The 18,530-nt window shown below is 30.2% G+C and overlaps 1 long non-coding RNA gene across 1 annotated transcript; it reads left to right on the plus strand.

The window, feature by feature from the left end:
• The first annotated feature begins 3,117 nt into the window (after positions 1–3,117).
• Positions 3,118–9,718, plus strand: LOC139482426 (uncharacterized). Its single transcript, XR_011654862.1, has 4 exons — positions 3,118–3,461; positions 6,072–6,228; positions 8,222–8,299; positions 9,620–9,718. It is a non-coding gene; the product is annotated as an uncharacterized lncRNA (long non-coding RNA).
• The last annotated feature ends 8,812 nt before the right edge of the window (positions 9,719–18,530 follow it).

Below are 18,530 nucleotides of genomic sequence, written 5' to 3' on the forward strand. Positions count from 1 at the left end.
ATCTCATTTAACACCAACATTACACAATAATGTCAACATGGAGTCAGTAACTGAGGTAACATTAAGTTAATTTAGAAGTCAATATCTTGTATATTTCTGTATACAGTTTATAATGCATATATCACTGTCATGAATCAAGGATGTGTATAGTAATAAGGGTCTTACTATCATCGGAACTTTGTTTTTTTTGGTAACACGCCATTATTCCGACAGCCCATTAATCCGACAGCCTATTGGTCCGACAACCAATTAGTCTGACAACCCAATAGTCCGACAACACATTGCTCCGACAGCCCAATACTCCGACAACCTATAATTCCGACACTTATCAAGTCAAGTATCAGGATATCAGGGTAAAATAAAATGTGTCTGTCTGTATTATTACGTTTATATTTGTAATAACATATTTTAAGAAATAACTCCGTATATATAATACAAGGCTAAGGTAGTTCGTATACTTTCAATGTTAATTCTCAATTCGAAATCTGTATATAGAATAAAACAGAAAATAATATTTTATTTTCCAAATTAAAGGATCTATGTAAATCAACAACAAGCATTGATGGCGCGAGCTACTGATGATACCCTGCCCAAATATTTCGGTAGATAGAAAGTTTTTGAGTTGTGAATCTGAAAAAGCATTACACAGTATAACCGACTTATATAAACCTTGAAGTTAGATATCAGAAATCATGGTATTGTAGTACCTGAGAAAAATGTGACAAAAGTTTTCAACTTGGCTGTCATGTAATGAGTAATGAGTTTGAAAAAGCATCACACGATATAACTGACTTCAATAAACCTTTCAGAAATCCTTGTAATGTAGTTCATGAAAAAGATGCAACGAAAATAGTTATGGGACGGGCGGCGAACTGACGGATGGACGGTTGGACGGACGGACAGACAGAGATAAAACAGTATACCCCCACTTTTTCGAAGCGGCGGCCAGTCTAATGATTATGTCAACATTAAGACATTACAATACTAATATGATATAATTATATTTATAGCACTATAAGCCTCAGTCACAATCGGAGCTAAGACAAAATATAAAAAAAATACGTATTAATATCAATTAACAGTCGGTATCCAGACATGTACTACATTATTCAAAAGAACTAACGATATGATCCTCATTTTTTTCTCCATAATAGTAAAGTTTTCTTGTGTTCACTTCGAAATTAATCATAATTGTCTAACGTTTTAAAGTTCTGATATGTGCTAGAAATATGGCGAAAGAATTCCTCCCTCAAATTATAATGAAGTGAGCATTCGATTGAAAAATGACGCTCATCCTAAACTTTATCAGCTGTACAATACGATTTTTTGAGTATTTAGCATTTTCAATTCTTCATGTAATGGAAGAGCACCGATTCTGAATTAACATATAAATTACCTTTCTTAAAATCAATGATATCTAAATATGTTTCTTCTTGAAACCAATTTTTAAATGAAAAATAAGTTTCCCACAAAACACATATTACTAAGTTTTTACAATTAAACAATTTGACAAAGACACAAGGACAAGAATGTCACACATTGTCTTATTCTACTAGTTTGTTATTGTCTTTTATGCTGCACTCGTTCTACTTGAGCAGTCAAAATGCGTTGACTGTATATTTCTATGACATATACAGTCACTGACCCGATATCACTTTTCCTTATGCATATTTAGATAGAAATTGCCGAAATATTCATGTCCGTCATATTTGTTTTTCGTAATAAGTTTTGTTGTAAATCATCATGCAGTCCTGCATCTCCACCAATCATTAAAAAAGAGGCATATCTTTCTAGAATTTAAAATAATCTTAGGATACAAAATCGGTCTCCCAACAAAATATTGAGTGTCATCTCTCGGATTATGTCTGAACGATCGCTATTAGAAGTGCTACATGTACTGTCTCCGTATTTCGTGGATTCTCATTCCCGAACATGATACCGTATTCATGATTGATCATGATTGGAATTGCTCATCTTTTCTGAGCACATATTTCGTCCTATTTGTCTTCTTATTTTTTAGGTTCTGGGTACGTATTTGTCTCCGTTTGTTTTTCTAATTTTGACTGACGCTATTTTATCCCATTATTTCTGCAACAAAATAAATTTAAATAAAACTCAGATGAGTGATACAAGGAGAGAAAGTGTTGCGACCAAAGAGGGCGGGTAGTGTTTTCCAACTCCGATGTATTATTTATTTATGTAGTTCATAGTGGGGGAACCTCACTCCCCTGATACGCGAAAAGGGGGATTCGAAGATCTAGTGAAAAGAAGGTAGATCAAGACACACATGCAAGAAATAGCGAGCTAGAACAGCACAGACTGATAGTAGACACACAAACAACGAAATATAAAGATAAATAAAGTAACTAGACACGCAAAACGAAAGAGGGGCGAGGTTAAGGACTGAGCAGTTGCTATAATCATGTGTATCAACTCCAATATACTGAGACAAAATTAATGTCCGCATGCAAAAAATAATTGGAATCAAAACGGACAACCACAAATATCAGAGAGCGGAGTTGGTTTTTATTTTTTTAGAGAAAATTTATCCATACACTAAGAAAAACGCATATTGTCGGAATAATGGGCTGTCGGAATAATGGGTTGTCGTAATAATGGGCTGTCAGAATAGTACATGTTGTCGGAGTATTGGGCTGTCCGAATAATGGTTGTCAGACTATTAATGGGATGTCACCATTTTTTTTACCCTCCCCCTTTTTTCCAATATCCGTTATTTTTTCGTTATCTATTTTAAAATTCACTCTCTATAGTAATATATCCGTGACCGCTGTGGATAGTAAACTTGGAATTGATAGTAAATAGCAAAACCAAGTAATTTGTAGTGTATTTATGTTCTAATGACACGTACAGACAGACGCGAAAAAAATAAATAATACGAAAGTGAGAAAACGAAAATATAACAGATTTTGGAAAAAAGGGTAGGGTAAAAAAAATGTCCTGTACCCAAGTACCTATGCTTACTATTAAAGCAATAATTTGAGAAATATATATTAAGGGTTATACTAATATGTGAATATTATGAGTCCAGGTAACTCGATCAACTTGATTTGTACGTATAAAAATTATATTTATTATCTGGTCATGTCCCGCGTTTTTTTTTGTAATGTTGTTATAATAACAGTGTAAGTTAAGACCAAAAAGTAGACCAGGAAAATACTTTATTATCTTTACTAGTTAATTTCTGGAGATCATGTGTCTGTCATTTATTCTGTTATTCACATCTTTTAAACAATTATATTATATACGCATCATATCAATCTATCAATTAGGATACATTATTTTATTTGGCTTAATAACATATTATTGGTATTTAGTGCGACCGTGCACCTTTCGGTTGTCTCGAGTGTTTTCTATTATAGCAATGTTTAAGTCGTCATGTTGCGGGATTTTCAAATCCCAAAAGAAGAACACACTTCAAATTCAACATGATTTTCGATTTGGTAACCGCATTACTTTAATATAGATCATTATATATTACATAACCTTACACAATCAATTTACTTTTTATGATTAATCTGATATGCATGCCCAATATATTTTATTCCCAAAACCTTATTTAAAAAGGAGGGGACATGGTCAAAGTGTCGTGCAAACCAAATTATTGTTTATTTTCACGGAATAATAACAAACTGTGCTATAGTTTTTAAGATTATTGGATAATTGACTTGTTCTATAGGTACATGTACCTTACTTACCCAGGTGACATATCAGTTGTACCCTTGATATTGGTATAAATTCAAATCACAGGCACTTGTTTCTATCCATTTGAAGACCCACTATTAACGTATATATTTACCAGAAATAATGGTTTTAAGCGGAGAGGTGAAAAAATTACTTGGGTACCTTCTCGAAAATATACGTTGATAGTGGGTCTTCCAATGGATAGAAACAAGTGCCTGTGATTCAAATGCTTAATGATATATTAAAAGAAGATGTGGTATGATTGCCAATGAGACAGCTGTCCACAAGAGACCAAAATGACACAGACATTAACAACTATAGGTCACTGTACAGCCTTCAACAATGAGCATAGCCCATACCACAAAGGCCCCGATATGACAATGTAAAACAATTCAAACGAGAAAACTAAGATACATGTATATGTACATTGTACATGTTGTATATGAAGATTAATTAGATTAAAGTAAACAATGTGGTATGTTTCCAAAATAAATGCTATCCGCTAAAGACCAACTGATGTTGATCCAATTACTATAGCCAAACAAATGATACATACATGTAGGTTACCATACTTCCTTCATTTATATTATGATTATTGAGTATTTTTTTGGAAACATTTCAAACCTTTACATGCTGTTTATATATGTTACAGTAAATAGGTGAAATTAGGAATTACATGTAATTACTAAAATTTAGGAATTACAGGTAATTCCCGATGCACTTCATGCACTTAGTTAATACAAGTAATTCCTTAAACGGCCCAGTTATTACCAGTAATTACTAAATTTAAAATGAATATTTACACCTATTTACTGACTGCTAACACAACCATAACTTTTGATCACCTGACCATAATACAACATTGTTTTAGCTGTGTAATACTAACTAGAAGATCAGTTAGTACACTTAAAATTTTGAATGGTTGATATGTATAAAAAATATCTTGAATAAATATGGACTTTCAAATATTTGGTTAAATCAGAGTAACTTTAGTTTTAATCCAAAATGGTTTAAGTTGAGCATTATAATACAGATAATTTTTGACCAACTTCAGCAGACATGGAAATCAGAAATGGAAAATTCTCCCAAAGCATTATGTCTTAACTTTTTAAAGAACTCTTTGAATATGAAGAATATTTAGACTTATTACCTTATAAAGATAAGATAACGTTATGTAGGTTAAGAACTGGAATGAACTGTTATGTGCATTAGCTTCGAGATATATAAAAAAAATATCTTTTTTTTGTTGTTAAATCATTTATAAAAATGATATTGTAAAATTATAATTCACTGTTAGCAGCCATTCTGGTTTTATTTTGTTAAATTAGCTGAGAAACAAGGTTGATGAGTTGTGCACTTGCAAGTGAATATTTGGACCTCATTGAATACGTATTCATGTGACCTTCAAATCAACCCCTAGCTGGAGATGGGTTATCGATGTATTAAGCTATTAAAATTGTAAGGGTTTTTGCAGAACAAATACATGTAGTCTCGGTTACTTTTGCTGTTAATCGCAGGCTCAACAAAAATGAGGAAAAAATATTAAAATTTTCCTCTAGATACTATCTGTTGACTAGTACTGTAAGAAGCTTCAGTCAAAATTGGGTAAAAATCCAGGATGGTTTATAAAATCTAATGTTTTAAAAACTTTAACTACAGAGTGTATGTAATGTTAACTGGGACAAAACTAGTCCATTTATAAGTAAAATACGAAAAAAAGGATTTTTTTTTCAAACTTTACTTTTGGATATTATTTTATGATCATAAACATTTAGCTTCTGTCCAAGTTCATGAAGTTTGGTAGAAATCCAGGATATTTGGAGAAAGTTTTTTTTTAAAGTTTTGAGCCACAGTGCATGATGGAGATTTTAGTTTGATTTTGGATAGATATCATTGTCTTGCATACATATATTTACGGAGTTTCAAAACCTATAAAACAACCATTTTCCAGTTTCAATTCACAAACACTAAAGAGTATGCACTTTGGATGTGCATTATATTCCTACATCCTTAAGTTAGCGCCGTTAAAATCCCTACCCCTTTACTTTCTTATTTGATATCTTGAATTATGTTTTTAATTTTAAAACAAAAACATCAAGTTAGTAAATAGCTGTAAAAATGACAAAAAAAACAACTAGTAAATACATGTAATTACTAAATTGGCTAGTAATTACAGGTATTTACTGAAGTGTTTAGTAATTACATGTAATTCCTAATTTCACCTATTTACTGTAACATATACATGTTACTACAGTTCAGCGACTCAAGTTTAAAAGGCATTTATATAAAAGAATTTAAACTTAATATCATTTTGTATGAACATCATGTTGAATATTTACATTTTCTCAAAAAGTTTTTATTTTACTTAGCTAATAAAGAAGATGATGGATTCCCAAACAGAAATCTTGATGACAGTGAAAAAATTGAAGAATTGCACCAATTGTTACAGAGAATCGATTTCAAGCAGAAACAGATGCTCAAAGATAAGGGAATACAACAGCCATCCATGTTCCTTCACATATAAAGGTATATATCATTGTATATTGTATATATATATTTTGTCTACATTTTCTGAATTTATGATTTTAAAAATCTTTCAAAAGATATAAATGTACATTGTAAGTCATGTAATTCAAATAGAGTCGTGCCATTGTCTTTGATAAAAGATAGAGTTACATGTACATATATGCCTTTTTAGTATTATCAGCTTATATACTTACTTAGCCTTGTTAAAATCTATAAATATACCTTATGTATATTACATGTATGTTGAAATGTCTGTCAGAATATATACATATATGCATGTGATCATAATGTTTCAAATAGCCAAACATTGTAAAATATATATATATATATATATGGCAGATTCCATGTAAGAAATGGAAATGTCTGTCAAAATGAATAAATAGATAAAAATAATAATTACTGTTATTTGAAAGATAATCTGTGAATGTTTTGATGAATAATGATGTTAGATGAAATTATAAAAATAATTTTTGGATATGATTGTTTCTGTTTAAAGTAGAAATGATAAAAACAAGTTAAAAAAATGCAAAAATTTTGACAGAATTAACTCCCATTTCTTTTAAACAATGTTTATGTGTTGCAATGCTTTATGTTGACACTTGTATACTGGTATTTACTAGTGTAGTCAGGTTATTCAAACATCCCTGTTCCCAAATCTGTTACTTTTTTTAGTCAAAAACATCTGTGATATATATTTTTTTTCACTTTCAAATATCTTGCTTTATAGCTCGGTGTCTGTCAATAAATCTTACGTCAGGAACATCGCTGTAAAAACTTTCAAAATCATTGTTGGTTCCAATATATGCCAGTTAAAACTGTAAAGCATGCTGTGCATAAGAAAAAACCCATGTTGATTCATTTATTTAACTTTATTCAAGCAATAATTTAAACTTATATGTTTCCTACATAAGATCTGTCTAACTTGTTTTCTTATGTCTGAAACATTTGAATGTGCTAACAATTTAAGTAATTTGACCTGAGGTGAAATCTTGTTAGATGTTAGGCTGCAGTATTTTCCAGGAGTTTTAAAAATGACTTTCCACTAGGATTTGATTTCCAATGTCAGTCAAAAAAAACAAATATATATTGTCTGTCAAAATATCTTATGTATGAAAAATCTTATGTCAGAATCAAGTCTGTCAAAATCTTATGTCAGAAACTCAATTTGTCTGTCTAATCTTAATTCAGAAAAAATAAAGTCTGTCAAATCTTATGTATAAAAAAATAAAGTCTGTCAAATCTTATGTATGAAAAAAATAAAGTCTGTCAAATCTTATGTATGAAAAAATAAAGTCTGTCAAATCTTATGTCAGAAATAATAAAGTCTGTCAAATCTTATGTCAGAAACATAACATTTAAGGCTTCGTTTATTTTAAAAGGATGATGCTCATAATTTTTTTTGGGGTCAAATTGTCTTTATCTTTATTAGTAAAGCATATATTCAAAAACAGAAGTTCATTGCGTATGATTTTTGCCTAACATGCTTATGGGAGTTGTTTCACTTTCTTATATGGAATCTGCCATATACAACTAGTCTAAACATCAACCCAACAATGTTAGATCTGTAAATTTGCGTTCTTCCCTCGCCGGGATTCGAACCCATGCTACTGTGATATCGTGACACCCAATCGCCTGCACTGCAGCCCTCCCGCTAGACCACACGACCACCTGGGCTATATACATGTATATATATATACAACTCGTCTAAATATCAACCTAACAATGTAAGATCTGTACACGTAAATTTGCTTTCACAAATTTTTGGTTCTTCCCTCGCGGGTATTCGAACCCATGCTACTGTGATATCGTGACACCAAATCGCCTGCACTGCAGCCGTCCCGCTAGACATATATATATATATTGAGTATTGGAAATCCTGTACACCCTTTCCTTAGACCAAGTTTAACAAATATAATATGAATGTTTAAATTCAACTAATTATCTCCTGGCAATACACATTTATTTTAGGAACTTTTTATGTTTTATTTTGCAGTAAGCAGCTGTTTGTGATGCTTATAGGCATAAACAATCCAGTCTGGACATGTAAAACAGCAGCTGGTTCTATTTTGAAGTAAGCTATTTGATGATTACATTAATTTGACATGACCAGACCAAGTCTTGGGATAAATTAATAGTACTCATTGTCATGATTGTACTAGCTTTTTATTGTTTTATATATTTTATGGAAAATACTGTTAGTTGAGGCCTGCAAAAATTAATTTATAAGGAGATGAAGTGTTGTTGCCAATGAGAGTAGAGACATCTAACAAATAGCATGAATAGAATCATGGAGGATTGAATTCATACTCATTTTTATTAGAGTGTTACAAAATAATTGCAGGAAAAAAAACAACAACAAAAATCAAAATAATTGTGTATTTAGTAGAATTAGCCAAATCAAACAATAACTGACTTAAATCTTGTTTTAAATTTTCACATTTCTATTGATTAAATATTATTTTATAGATCAAATAATAAATAGATAAAAGGGCAGTAATCCAGTCTCAGATTTTTGTTTTGGTTATATTGTATACAGCTGATTGTATTTTAATACTATTTACAAATACTTCTTATATGTCAAAAGAAAAAAAAATTGCTGTACCTGATATTGTGATTTATATTGAAATTGATAAAGACAACAAACTCAATAATGAGCTATTCCAATATCAATCTCCCTAGGGAAAAAATGGGGTGCGACCTAATTTTAGACCTCCATAGTGCCCATAGACACATCAAACACTTGCCAAAATATAAGCCTGAACCCCTGAGGGGATCACACATCAAATTATAAAAGTTGTATATATTCTACACCGTGAATAAGACCAAACAATGATAGAAGGAGTTAGTTTTAAAATATAATTGAAAAACTAAACTGATACAAATCAATAATTTTTTTGATGTTGATAAATAAATCACAATGTGTAATAGTTGTAATAAATTGTTATGCCAACCTACAATAGTAGAAGGGGTTTATGTTTAATGATCCATGCTTTTGTTTGTTTATTCTTTCATCTGTTCTGCTTTAGGTTCAAGTTTTGGTAAAAGTTTTTGGTCAGGATAGTTGTTAATGATGTTAACGACCAATCAACTTAAAAATAAATATACATGTGCCTTATGTTATGATCTTTCTAAGGATAAATTAATGGTTTGACCCCAATTTCATGGTCCATTGAAAATAGAAAATTTATCACAACTTCTAGCTATTCTTTTTATAGAGTTATTCCACGAGATATTTTTGGGTCACTCATTAGAATATCTTTTAAATATATGATTTTGATTACAACTGCATTAAGATAGAATAATTGCATGCAGAAAATTATTGCTTTTGTCACATATATATCACTTGTCAATTTAATAAAATTAAACATTTTTTTTTATTACTTTATTACAGAAGCTACAAAATAGAGCTAAGGCCCTTTAAACCAAGAAACTGCCAGTGTCAGAAAAGGACAAACTTAGAAAGGCCATGCAAATTGATTTAATTTCAAGTTGGGACAGTGATTTTGTAGATAAACTCGCCTGAACACAACTGGGATTTGACTGTCACAAGATTTTAAATCTTACATGGATAAACTAAAGTCATTTACTAGACTGTAAATACCAGAGACAGCTGAATGCACAAGGCAAAGAGCTGAGGTCCAAGTAAATCAGAGAGGCCTTGTCACAAGAAATGTACAGAACTTGCATGGATTTTTACTTAAGGGCATATGACACAAAATTGAGAGATATCAATAAAAATTTCTTTAAATTTTAATAAGGACCAATTCAAAGGTACACTTTTGGAATTTGCAAGAACAAAAATACCTTCATGTTTACTTTTGAATTATAGTTGACAGTTTTCAGTTTAAGGGGGAACCCTTAAAATGAAGTGGTTTGGTTTATTGAATTTGATTATTTTTTAAAGTAAAAAAATGAATTACTGCTCTTTTATTTCAACATTTGCATTTTTTATTAAAATTATTTACAAGTGCAGCATATCGGTGACATCAGATTATGTTAATGTGTTTGGTTAAGCTACACATATTTCTTTTTACTTAAACTTTCTGTTGCCTTTTCTAATTAATTAAATGCTGAATAATAATTTGAGTGTGGCTCATTTCAGTGTCTTGTATTTGCTGTCAAGATTTTTCCTGTAAGATTTCACATTATTTATAATCGCTTGGTCAAAGGGAGATAACTTTTTGAATCTTCACATTAGATAATCTGCGAAGAGGATTATGTAAAATGTAAATAGTTCATTATAAATAAATTTCTATCAAAAATAAGGCTCAAAGAATTTTTTTATTTTATTTATATAAATAATAACAAAGTACACACATCATGCACATGTTGACTTCATAAAATTTGTAAACAAAAAAAATTGAAAATAAAACTAAAAAATTTTAACTAATCAGGAGACAGTCAATACACCAAATATATTTATAAGCATATAAACTTATTATTTTCTTCAATTGTCCAAGTACATATTCAATATTGATAATTTTTTGCTTGACATTACATAATTTTGTTGATAAAAGTTTATTTGTGTGCTATTTTATTCAATTGTACATATTTGAAGTATTTCATTACACCTTATTATTTTTATTCTTGCATACAGCATTTGGAATGAAATTTTAATCAATGTTCGAGCAGCAGGATGTTTTTTTTGTCGAGCCTGCAACTTTTGTTGTAGAAAGCTCGACATAGGGATAGTGATCGGGCGGCGGCGTTAGCTAACTTTTTTAAAGCTTAATATTTTAGAAGGTGGAAGACCTGGATGCTTCATACTTTGTATATAGATGCCTCATGTTACGAAGTTTCCGTCAGTCACATGTCAAATGTCCTTGACCTCATTTTCATGGTTCAGTGACCACTTGAAAAAAAAGATCAGAGTTTTTGTAATGTTGAATTCTCTCTTATTATAAGTAATAGAATAATTATATTTGGTATGTGCGTACCTTGCAAGGTCCTCATGTCCGTCAGACGGTTTTCACTTGACCTGACCTCATTTCATGGATCAGTGAACAAGGTTAAGTTTTGGTGGTCAAGTCCATATCTCAGATACTATAAGCAATAGGGCTAGTATATTTGGTGTATGGAAGGACTGTAAGGTGTACATGTCCAACTGGCAGGTGTCATCTGACCTTGACCTCATTTTCATGGTTCAGTGGTTATAGTTAAGTTTTTGTGTTTTGGTCTGTTTTTCTCATACTTTATGCAATAGATCTACTATATTTGTTGTATGGAATGATTGTAAGGTGTACATGTCTAGCGAGCAGATGTCATCTGACCTGGACCTCATTTTCATGGTTGAGTGGTCAAAGTTAAGTTTTTGAGTTTTGGTCTTTTTATCTAATACTATATGCCATAGGTCAACTATATTTGGTGTATGGAAATATTTTATGATCTATATGTCAGTCGCGCAGGTTTTATTTGACCTCCACCTCATTTTCACGGTTCATTGCTCAGTGTTAAGTTCTTGTGTTTTGGTCTATTTTTTTAAAACTATAAGTAATAGGTCAACTATATTTGTTGTATGGAAGCATTGTTAGCTGTACATGTCTGCCTGGCATGGTTCATCTGACCTTGACCTCATTTTCATGGTTCATTGCTCTTTGTTTAGTTATCTTGGTTAATGTTAAGTTTATGTGACAGTTTTTAATAAAGCTTTATACTTAGGACTATCAACATAATATCAATGATAAGTAAAGAAGGCGAGACATTTTAGTGTGTGCACTCTTGTGAATTTACGAATTATGTTAATCATGTAAATAATGTTATGTTTTTTGTTTTTTGCTTTTTGAAGTTTTTAAAATTGACAAATAATGCTAGCAGGGGAGATTATTCATTAATATTTTTATGATGCCAAACTTGAAATTTAGAGGTGCCTATGTTTGCTTTTTGTTATAACCCAATTGTTATGATTCTTAAATAATCTATACAAGTAAGCATGTTAATTTGTCAATAACCATTATTTTATTAATTAGTTTGAATTTGATGAGGTTCTTTGATGTAGAACTTGACTTTTTTTAAACAAAAGTGTTTTTTTATTTGTTTTAAATGTTTTTAAAATTGTATAACAAACTTTTTGACATTTTATTTTAATTTATCACCAAAACAACTCTAATTTGTCAGTATCTGAATAAAATTAATTTGTTAGATACTTTGTTTCTTTTATTGAAGTATATACAAAGGGAGATAACTCAAAATTGTTTTTTTTTATCATTCTGACCCGATTAGAAGTGAAAATAACTATGCCCAAGACAGGATGACAATAAGAAAATGCTAGAAATTGTTGTGTATGGTTATGCTTTGTCCAAAAGTTTTTGTTATCTCCTGTATTGTATATTGCTGCCATTGTCAAAATCCAAATCACACATAGATAGCCTTGTCCTATAGTTTATATCTGGTGTTTGTGTTTTTTGTATGTCTTAGATTCTAACTCTTCAAGTTCTTATATAAATTCAGATGCGTTGCAATTCTTTACATATAGGTAAAGGCATATTTACAAAATGGTATTGAGCTTTGCAAATGAGTGACATGTATTCGTTGGATTATTGTTTAAGTTTCATCTGAAAAATACAGTCTTCAATGTTACTGACAAATTATACATTTGCACATTGCCATTTGAAACCACAAATATTATTCTACTGTAAATACACAGAGCAGCAATCCATGCCTTTCAAGTCTAATACTTTGTAAACATAGATCAGAAAAGTTGGAGGATCAATTTTATATGTACAGTAGCTACAAAGTTATCACCATTAAAAATTCCTGTTTTTCCTAATTTTTGTTTTTTTATTTAATTAGATATTTTCAAACCAGATATTTGGGTTAAAGTAAAAACAAATCCCCAACATCCCTTTTCCAAAAAGCAGAGGGAAAAATTCTGCCTTTTCTTTATTATTCATTTGCACTATTGTTTTGTAAGTAGTTATACAGGATTATATTGACTTTAAATTGCATTAAATTTGATGGAAGTTCTAATTTAAATAAGTCATAAACAAGAAATTTATTTGAATTTACATGTAATTAAATTACATAATTAATTAAATTTAATTTATATTTAAAATTCTTTAAATTTGAAATTTATTGAAATTTAATTTATATTTAAAGATCTTTAAATCTCAAATTTATTCAAATTTAAATTATATCAAAACTTCTTTAAATTTGAAATTTATTCAAATTTAATTTATATTAAAAATTCTTTAAATCTCAAATTTATTCAAATTTAATTTACATAAACATTACTTTAAATTAGAAATTTATTCAAATTTAGTGTATACTTAAATTCTTTAAATTTGAAATTTATTTAGATTTAAAAATACCTTTAAACTAGGTTGAAATTTGGGAATTTATTTGCAATATTAAATTTAGTTTAAATCTATATTAAATTAGAAATTTTCCAGCAAAGTAAATGCATAATATTTTTTTGTAATTTGAAATTTAATATGCATAACATATGCATTTAATTTTATATTAAATGCATCATTTCATGCAGTGAGTGTTTGTCGGAATTGTAAATTATGTAATGGTTTCTTTTATGATAGTGTAATGATGTAACTGTGCATTATGAATATGGTTTAAGTGTATGGTGTATTACGTATATGGTTTCATTGTGCATCGTGTTAAGGATGTGGGAGCTTAAACTACGGAGGTATTCTATGCATGATCATCTATTGTAAATTCTGAAATTATTGCGTGAATTTATCATTGCGATTTTTTTTAAATGGACAATAATGCAAGAATGATTATTGCGATTTTAGGAAAATATACATACAATATTTGATATTAAATATCACAATGCGAGTATTTGTTAATGCGATACTCAATCAGTTGCATTTATGAATAATAAAAATCTCGATATAATTTCTGAATTGATAGTATCAAATAGATATACAATAATGTATACATTACCTGGGCATGCTACTCCACATGTAATTTCTGCCTGAAAAGTTATCAGAAAATAAGTTAATTGAAAATAAAGGAAAGAACAAACGTTTGCTTGAAAAACTTCAACACAACTTTTTTTTCAGCATTTAATGTTATTGCTAGTTTGTAAATATTGCTATTGTTCTAGTCTTAGGTATCTTATGTTGTATGTTATAATCATATTTTCCCTGTTTTGTTTTTATTTTCTATGTAATCAGTTTTCTGGTAAATTTCCAAAAATGTCTGCAATGTTTTGTTTTTATAGGATTGTGTATGCTTTTCATCAAATTTATATGAGGCAAAAAAACTAGAGTGCGGAAATGACAAAAAATAAATGCAATTTTTTCGAAAGGGACGTACGCAGGTAACGGGACCAGTTATTGTTAACCAATTAATTTTGTTAAATGCGTTACTCAAGTTTTAACTTAGTATTCCTAAACTATGAAACTCATTCAGAATACATTTTATCAATACCAAATATTTCTAAGATGATAAAAAAACGAAAGAAATCATATTTTTTTATATATCACGTGATTATTGAGATTCCCGCCTAAACTTAACTATCATAAGACCACGTATGTATACGTATCTTTACCTATCATACGATTCATTTGAGTTGTCTTTAAAGTTTTGACCATGACTTTGTTTTTCCGATATACTATGCAAAATTTAATGAACATTTTATTATTTGATATTTACATTGTTTTTGTTTGTCATTATCAGATACAGATAAATGTTGCGTCTTCTTTTCGTTTTTAATGTTTTATAATATTTGATTTCCGTGGGTAGTATTATTATATAGATTTTTTAGCCATTTAGAAAAAAATGAACTCAAAGGTTAATAAAAATGTGTCTCTGTTAAAGTTGATAACTGGGATTGCTTCATGTGGAGCAGGATCCGCTTTCCCTTCCGGAGCACCTGAGATCACCCCTAGTTTTTGGTGGGGTTCGTGTTGTTTATTCTTTAGTTTTCTATGTTGTGTCATGTGTACTATTGTTTTTCTGTTTGTCTTATTCATTTTTAGCCATGGCGTTGTCAGTTTGTTTTAGATTTATGAGTTTGACTGTCCCTTTGGTATCTTTCGTCCCTCTTTTATTCAGCATCATTTCAAACGTTCTCTTCTTCTGCAGTAAATCTCCTTAATTTTTTATTTCCGATTTTTTTTTCGACAAGGGAAACGTTCATCAACGGGAAGTGTATATTTGAAAAAAATAATACAGGTCTTGTACTTCTTTAAATTTTAAAAGTTGACATACTCTTTTCTTTCAAATGAAAGTCAACGAACATATAATGATAATAATGCATGTAAATAAATGTGTATACCAATTCATTATTATAGATTGTAATTTGGAAGGTGTACTTGTTTAGCAACTGATGACTAATAATATGCATATAAACATTGACCACTGTGGATAGTAAACTATCAATTTATAGTGCATAGTAATTGTCTAAAAATATCCTGTCCCCAAGATCTCTGGTTGAAAGTAGATACATGTAAGAATGCCAATTAACATAGTTGTTACATTTTTGAGACAACTATAATGTCACTGAAATCTTTACGGGATTGTTTTTTTTACTTTTACGTATGCAATTGAGTTAGCGAACATATTTAATTTCATTTTTGTCTTGCTTTGGAGGTATACATATAAAAGTGACAACTATGCGACGGATTCATGGACAGGATCACCATTGAAGGTTTACTATACTGAAAATAATAATTTATATTCATAATTATATACTTGTATATGGGATTTGCTGGTAGCAGGCTAGCCTCGAAAACGAGTTCAATTATTTTGTTGGACCCCCTGATCGCATGATTGTAAGACTGTATTTTTCGGCTTCTCCACCAAGCATGACGCATTCACGAGTAACAGCAGGTATTGGTTTACTCGTAAAAAGACAAGTACGCTCTCTTGTTACCTAGCATATGAAAATGTGACTTTAAGTGTTGGGCATGATGTATAAAAAGTTATTTGCATTTATCATTATCATTTCATTATCCTTAATGTTTATGTAATACTTGTCGCTGGATAAAAGACTAACATACAATGTAAGTATCATCATAATCATAAGTACTATAGCTTGATGCTAAATCTCCGTCGTAAGTACATGTATTATATATAGCTTTGGGCTTCTTCGTTGTTAGTATTATAACGTGAGGCTTAATTCTTATTTGATATTTTAGCCGATTTATATCGAGAACTTATTTTACGCATGCATTCCTATGCTACATAGTTTTAAAAAATATCCAAGTTAAAACCAATATAAATCATAGAAGTGTTAAAGCCAATAGAGATCATAGCAGTGTGTTTATCAAATGATCATGTACCAATTTTTAAAAACAGTAAGAAAGGGCATGCATGACTCGTGAGACTGACACGAAGCATAAAAAACAGCAATTTCTAGTATTTCTAAATAAATGTACCGATCTGATAGTATCCACATCTGTTAAAAGCTATCTTAAAAACAACTTCAACTCATGAATAAAAAATAATTATCCAGTTTATAATATTGATCAATTATGTTGTTACATCATTGTCCAAGTATGGATGTGCCTGTCCCAAGTCAGGAGCCTGTAATCCAGTTCATATCATTTGTTGTTGTGTTTTCAGTAATGTTTTCGTATATGAATTTTGCTGTTAGTTTTCTCGTTTTAGTTGTTTTACATTTGTCATTTTGTGGTCTCTTATAGCTGGCTATGCTGTATGGGCTTTGCTCATTGTTGAAAGCAGTACGGAGGCCTATAGTTGTTAACATTTCTTTGTCATTTGGTCTCTTGTGAAGAGTTGTCTCATTGGCAAGCATACTACACCTTGTTTTTTGTACATACACGTATCTCAAATTAAGTATAAAAAATTCATAGACAATCTAAAAATGTAAGACCTTTTGTCATGTCAAAAGCAGATAGTATATGTAGGACCATTAATGGTCATAACTCTATAGCAGATTACATATAGTTTCCATGTGTCCATTAGATTACACGTCAGTATCACATTTCTGTGTTCAGTGAGCTACTAAATCACGGAAAAAATCCAATTCAGTATGTTGTCTTAAACTTTTAAATCTCATGCGATATGCCTAATGTTCAGACATTGTTGTTTTTAAAAAGTATTTATCAAAGTCAAACGACAATCATTTAAGGGTTATTTTTTCGTGCAATACAATTTGTGATTATGGCCGAATCCAAGAAATATCAAAGAGGGTGTAGTTCTCAAAAAAATAATTTATACTGACAAGCGGAGCGATGCGAAAAATAATTTAGACGAGTATACGCTAAAATGAGTTTAGATATTGTGGAAAGCATGATATTTTCAAAATTATCTAGCGATCAAAAGGGGGGAGGGAGTACGCCATCTACCCCTGTATCATAGAATGCACGTTTAGGTATACAGGGATAAAAACCTCGTCACATACATTAGTGTAGGTAAAGACGAAAAAGTACTATTTGATGAATACATAATTGATAAGAATTTCTGCCCACATCAAATTATCTTCGAATTACATTATAGTAAAATGTTTTTGTTTTAATATTCGATTTCACCTTTTACATTTGGTTGTGTTGGAATCTATTTTAAACGTTAAAACGTAAAAACAATAAAAAGGCAACCTTCTCGCTTCGGAATTCATTTTATTTAATATTTGCATGCTAAATTTTGTCTTGGTAGTTTTTAAAATCCATAATTAGAGAAGAACTAAAATATGGGTCAAGTGAAATGACAAGAATGATGGGTGTATTTGATTACGAGTTGCTAACTTACTTATTCCATTATAAAATAGTTGTGTCAATAAAATCATTCAAAGTTTAATGACAAAATATTTAAAGATTAAAAAAAATAGTTGGTTGATTTTTACTTAAAGTCTATTCCAGAAAACAATGCGTGTTCAAAGAGTAAACATGCATGCAGTGTATGCTCCCCTCCGTCATGCTTCAATGTAATAGGACGAAATAGGTAGAGCTAGGTCGGTTATGTCGAGTAAAGTCATTTTATTGGAAATCTCTATTGAAACATTCGCTTTTGCATTGCGATTTACTATACTTATACATGTCCTTACATTTCATTATCAAACTGTATAACAAGGCCACACCAATTTAATTCCTTGTTCGACGAACCCGTTTTTTGTCAATATTATAAACAGATATTTGCACTTATTTTTTATAATCACAATCTAACCTGTATTTATAACGATTTTAAACATATAAGCACCCAAGTACACTTTGTCAATGTCTGTGATAATATTTGATTCTGCATGAAACCCATTTATCCCAAATGGGAGTGCTCCGAAATAAATAGAAAACAGAAGAAAGTACCTGTACAGAACAAAACATTGGTTTCCTTCTCCCTTACTTACATTCCCTATCAAAATATGTTCGTTGTTAGTAATAAACTTC

The sequence above is a fragment of the Mytilus edulis genome, chromosome 7 (genome assembly GCF_963676685.1).
Source record: "Mytilus edulis chromosome 7, xbMytEdul2.2, whole genome shotgun sequence".
NCBI classification, from domain to species: Eukaryota; Metazoa; Mollusca; class Bivalvia; order Mytilida; family Mytilidae; genus Mytilus; species Mytilus edulis.